Below are 6000 nucleotides of genomic sequence, written 5' to 3'. Positions count from 1 at the left end.
CCTATTTTCCTTAAGTTGAAGATGCATCACTCCAGCCTGTGCCTCTGTTGTTGCATGGTATTCTCCTCTGTGTGTCTGTTTCTGTACTTTTTCTTCTAAGGACATCAGTGATATTGAATTAAGGGCTCACCCTATTCCATTATGGTCCCATTTTAACTAATAACATCTGCTAAAAACCTACCTCCAAATGAAGTTCTGACATTCTGAGAAGACAACAATGGGGGGGGCACTATTCAACCTGGTATGGTCCCCGTGGTTCTTCCTCCCTTCCCTCTTCTGTCTTGTTGTATTCTTCCTGGTTAACTTTCAAACTACTCAGCCACATGTTTGGCTGGTCTTATTTTCTTTGCCAGTTTTGTAGCACGCTGGAATACTTGACTGTTCAATCTCCTAGTTACTGCTTTCCTGCCCACAGGTTTTGTTTTTTTAGTTTTCCCTCCTTCAAGGCACCTCTCATGAATGCCCCCTAGAAACCTCCCACCCCCAAACCCAGCACTTCTTTGGATCTGCTCCAAAACTTTGAACTTGCATAATAATGTTTTCTTTCCTGAGCCGCCATTAAGAGACAGGACATGGTCCTACCCCCTTACTAAACTAATTATACAAGGTTGGGGTGTGCAGCTATAACTAATATTTTGAAATATTATCTTATATCCAACTTCTTTCTCATTTCCTGTAATTCTTGCTGCTCTAAGATTCCACATTTATCGAAGCTGAGCATACCTTCAGGGAAAGGGCAGAAACCAGGGAAAAAAGAAGTGTCAGGCATTCGAAAGAAAAAAGGTGTTTTTTTTTTTCTTTTTTTTTTTTTTCTGGGAGGACCTAGGCTTTAAATTATTAAGCTTTAGCTTGGAGAAGTCAGACCACAGCAGTTTTTCTATAAAGCAGACAGTAAGAATGTAAGATTGAAATGCGTTTCGTGTTTCCTTTGGAAGGATGGTCAACTTTCCTCTGGCCTGGTGAGAGGCTTATGGTCAGGGAGAGTAGAAGAGCCCAGGGAGAGGAAGGAAAAAGATGGCAGATTTGGAAGATAGGGAAATGGATGTTCCTGAGGGGGACTTTCCTGTCCTGTCTTGTGATTGAAAGGGATTAGTGACCTTCATACGCTTTAGGAATTCCATGGTGGAGAAAACTTATTTTTTGAATCTTGCCTTAACTCTTGAATTAAAACACCTCCTTGAGTGTAAATTAGGGAATCTACAAAGGAGGAGAAATGTCAACATGGTATACACAGGTAAAGAGAGAATGAAGAGTAATGCTATATAGTTTCCCAATATGAGTGGGGTGGAGGAGATCTAGATTTTCCTGGTGGCTCCAGAGGGGAATGAGAAAGTTCTTCCATGGCAGGAAGTCTGAAAGAAGCCTGAAGTTGGAATGAGCCAAGAGCTGAGTCCTTATCACTCAAAGCTAATGGGTGAAGATGAGAGCAATGGGTGTAGGAGGGTTAATGGCAAACACCTAAAGATCAAATGGAAGACAACAATAAAAGAAGATACCTATCCCTAATATAAGGACAAAACATGAACCAACAATCATGGAGTGAGGACAAGGAGAAGAGCATGTGAAAGAAACCCTGAAAAACTGGGTAATTAGATAAAAGATGGTAAATTTTAAACCTAAGAAGGCTTTGTGCTTCATTGACTTTTTCCAACCACTGGTTGATAGGAGTAGCTTATTAGCAGGTCGAGTTTAACTACAGAGAATGTTTAAAGTTCATATTATGTTCTGTTCTGTTCTGTTATGGCATATTATATTATATTAATTGTATCAGTGATGTGATGCCAAAATGAGCCCAGCTCTGATTACGACCCAAATTTCCTTTCCCTTATTTCCTATTACATGCACATCTATAAAATGCTCCAAATGTAGAACCTTGGGGAAATTTTTAGTTCAACTCTCTTCTAGTCCTTTATAACATATCTGTGGCTTAATCAAATCACTTCCTTGTCAGAAACAGTGGGTTTCTTTATATTTCCACCACAAAATTGCTAATCCAACTTTGATGTTGATCTTTAATCTAGACTACTGGTGACCTAGAAGTGTAAGCATTACTTCATACCAATCTGTTTTTAAAAGATAGTAACCCAAGCAAAAATGATAAGCAGAAACTTCTCTGTGTTAATATTTAAGCTATGGAGTTTTCCAAGGATACATCCAGGGATGTGGCACTTTCAAAAATAATCTTGAAGTAGAATTGTACTCTCAAATTTTCAAGTTTTCAGAAGATATTAAGCTATGCCGAAGTACTGAAATGCCAAACCATTACAGATAAACCGTAGAAAGACTTCAGAATTCAATGTGACTGGACAGAAATGGGACAGATGAACTTTGAATGAAAGCAAGTGAAGTAATGCTTTTTACAGAAAAGAACACTTCATCATACTTATAAAACCAAAGATTCTGAGCTGTTAGCTAACCTCAAAGTGGAAGTGATTCAGGTTATTAGCCCCATCTAGTAATGCTCTTTAACAACTAACAATTATCAATAAAAATATTGAGTAATAATATATTATTTGAGCACTATATGCCAGGTGCTGAGCTATTTATTTCATGTGTATTACTTTACTTAAACTCTTAGTAACCTCTTGTTCTTTTTGTTTTATGAAATACGAGAAATGTGAAGGTCAGAGGGACATCAGTGACTCAAGCCCAAGGCAGTCTGATGTCAAAGCTCAGACCTTTACCTACTATGTTACACTGCCCTGAACTGAACATCTTCTACTCTGGAACAAATCTGCATCTTCTCTGTTCCTGAAATAGTGTCAGAATCGAGGGAGACGTGCCAGAATAAGAATAAATCTAGGGCAGGGCTACTAAAATTGTCAAGGCTATGGTATATGAGGGTACGCTTTTAAAAAAATAATTGTGGGTTCAAGATACAAACTATAGAAAACATGAGTGGCTCACAAAATCCTGGAAGTCTAGATCTATTGACTAGCATATCTTTCTTAAAGAAGGAGGGCACATGAGGGAGAATGCTCTTGACCACATGAGTAAAAAATCTCAAAGATTTGCTATTTTTAAGGCGAAGATAGAATATCAAGACTATAAAGACCCTTGCCTCATGTTTTCTGCCTCTTCCTCTACTTTCCTGAGTCCTTCAGGTCCTCCTTACTGGCAGCCACAATATATCTGAGACCTTAGCCCCATCATCTGGTAACAAATTACCTTGGCATCCTCTCAAAACAGTATCGATATAATGAGCCTTTCCTAGGTACCTTTTTTTTTTTCTTTTTAATTTAGACCCTGGATTTACTACCTCTAGGGATTAACCTTTGGGTATTTTGTTGCTTCCTCAAGTCATATATCTCTCCTTGACTTCTCTCAGTCCATACAACGGGGATTTGCTGTGCTTCTTTATTTAGAATATTAGCAGTTACCGTTCTCATTTCCCTTTTTATTCCCACTAAAGCCTTGCTAAGGGACAGTCCTGTTTCCCAAAATGAAATCCTTGTCTCATACTCAACACCAGTGTCTGTCTCAGTTCTGCTGTTTATGAACAAGTGTCCCCTGCCTGCTTCCTGGAAATGACCAGACCTAGAATCCCCAATACTATGCTTTGTCTCTCAGAAGGTAAATCATGTCTTACTGTCTGAAACTGTCGATTCTAGGTGATGCTGCTTAGATTTCTAAGCTTGCATCCTGGAAGCTATTACTAAGTAGGAGAAAATAAAACTAGGTGGAAAGGCACTTGGCTAGAGGAAACTTACCAGGACAGAAGATTTTGTACCCTACAGGAATGGTTCCATTTTAGGGTTTAATCAGAGTGGATTAGCTTTCAAGAGAACTGGTCCATTGGACAGAGGTTGAGGGAGTGATAGTATGGGGTCTCAGGTGCATGTCTGAGCCACAGAACAATAGAGTTTGCCCTAACAGGTTTTGGAAATGTCAGAAATAGATTTAGCCTCAGGATAAAAGGATTAGGCCAGGGGTACATATACACAGACAAGAAAGGTATGATTCAGGGTGGGTTATAGTCCCAATAAGCTGTGATATAAACCAGGAATCTGTGACCAAGAAGACTACAGCAAGCACAAAGAAGTGTGGGGGCAACAGGTTAGGGTGTACAATTTCTGAGAGATTACCTATATACTCTTGATGATTTCTACATTCTTGTTTGGTTTTATAAACAGGACAGGGAATAGTGTATACGTGATTTAAAAGGGCCAGTGGAGGAAACAGGGAGTAACCATAAATAACATACAAGGCCTTGTATTGGCTTTGTGGGAAGAAGCTAGATTAGAAAGAAAGGGCAGATTTGTCACTAATATTCCAATTTTTCCCTACTCAGCTGTATCTCCAGAGTTACTAGTTTTTCTTCTTTCTGTCCCACTATCTTGGTGTATCTTGTCCCAAGCCCTGACTCCCTCTATGACATTGCCTCTCTGATGCAACCTAGGTTTGGATGTCATGCTCATACTGGAAAATGGAGATAGAAATTAAACAGAAACCATAGTCAATAAAACTATAACACATTGTTAAGGTAATTAGGGTTGTCAGAGGGGAGCCCCTAAATTTTCATGGCCCTGTAATTGCAAATGATAAAGTGTTCATTGCTCTTCTTGTTAGAGACAGAAGACTACTCTTGAGTGGGCCCTGGCAGTAATATAATGTGGGATTCCTTTGGGCTCGAAGCAACATCTATATCCACAATGCAAAATCCAAGAAGCTAGTATTCCATAGGTTATTTATACTGCTCCTATAGGAAACTGCTCTAATTGGGCTACACAGAGTGTCCTGGGTCCAATTTCATTATAGCTCTTGGGCCTGTCTTCTAGAGCTCTTCTCCTCTAATAAACCATCTCCCTTCCCATCCTCAAGCCTCAGCTCAGGCTCACCACCTGGAGGCCTTCAGTAGCTAGTGCTAGGTGTGGCTGAATACATCAGGCCTGTTTGGTCAGAGCAGATATAAAATGCTGAATATCAAAAATAAAAATAAATTTATAAAATAATACCTTGATTGGTTGAACTGGCCATTTTTTTCCATAAATTATCTATCCAGGATTTTCATAGGAACAAAAACCCCTATATTAAATCCAGTGCAATTTTTTATTTTTACTATCATGTTAACTGAATTAATGGTTGCACATAGAGTTTGCCACACTATGCCCTAGGACTTTGTTTACTTATATAAAAGTTATCGTGTCAACAAAGATAATAGTGCATGTGTTGACCAACACACTCTGTCCACTAAATTGTCTGTTTCTTAAAGTAAGGGATTCTGTCTGACATATTTTTGAATGTCCAATATCCAGAATTAGGCCTTGCCCGGAGTAGATACACCTGGCTGTTTCCTCAACTGAAATAAATTCCACAATGTCCAGGTTCTTATCAAGCTCTGAATAGTTCATTCAGAAACTGCTGAGGGTTCCATGGGTATAGGGTCCTTCCCTAGACACAGGTGTGCACTACGTGGAAAATAGAGGCCCTGACTCCCTGAAGCTAACGTCCTAATGTTGAAAGTTAAGGAAAATAATCCCCATTAGGGATAGTCACTTAGTCTGGATTCCTTTGCAAATGTGATACACTGACATTCTGGGATATTAAGATATTTCAGTCTAGAGTCCTGCAAACACTCAAAGAGCAAATGATTCAATATGAGTCCCCCCACCCCTAAAAAAGGGATAGTGCCAATATGCAGGTGAAATACTACTTCAGAACATGAGCAGCTAAAATCTGCAAGTGTCTCATGGAAAATATACATTGTGAGCTGCTGTCTGAGAGTTGCAGTTTACTGCCCCTTGAAGCTGCTATGCTGTACTATGCAGGAATGATTTTTTTTTTTAAAGACGGATCTTCAGAAACTTAAGACAATTCCCACCCCCACCCTCCCCATACAAGTGGCCAGTGAGCGAACGTCACTCATTCTTTTCAGAAGTGCCACACATTGAATTTTGCTTCTAAAATGACAATTCCATCCATGTGAAAGTGGCATTTCATAAGGAAGGGGTCCTCAACACTCAGTGAAGTGTCCATTGGGACACTTTCACCATCCCATTC

This window comes from Leopardus geoffroyi, chromosome B3, assembly GCF_018350155.1.
Source record: "Leopardus geoffroyi isolate Oge1 chromosome B3, O.geoffroyi_Oge1_pat1.0, whole genome shotgun sequence".
Classification (NCBI taxonomy): Eukaryota; Metazoa; Chordata; class Mammalia; order Carnivora; family Felidae; genus Leopardus; species Leopardus geoffroyi.
Note: the sequence above shows the minus strand (reverse complement) of the source record.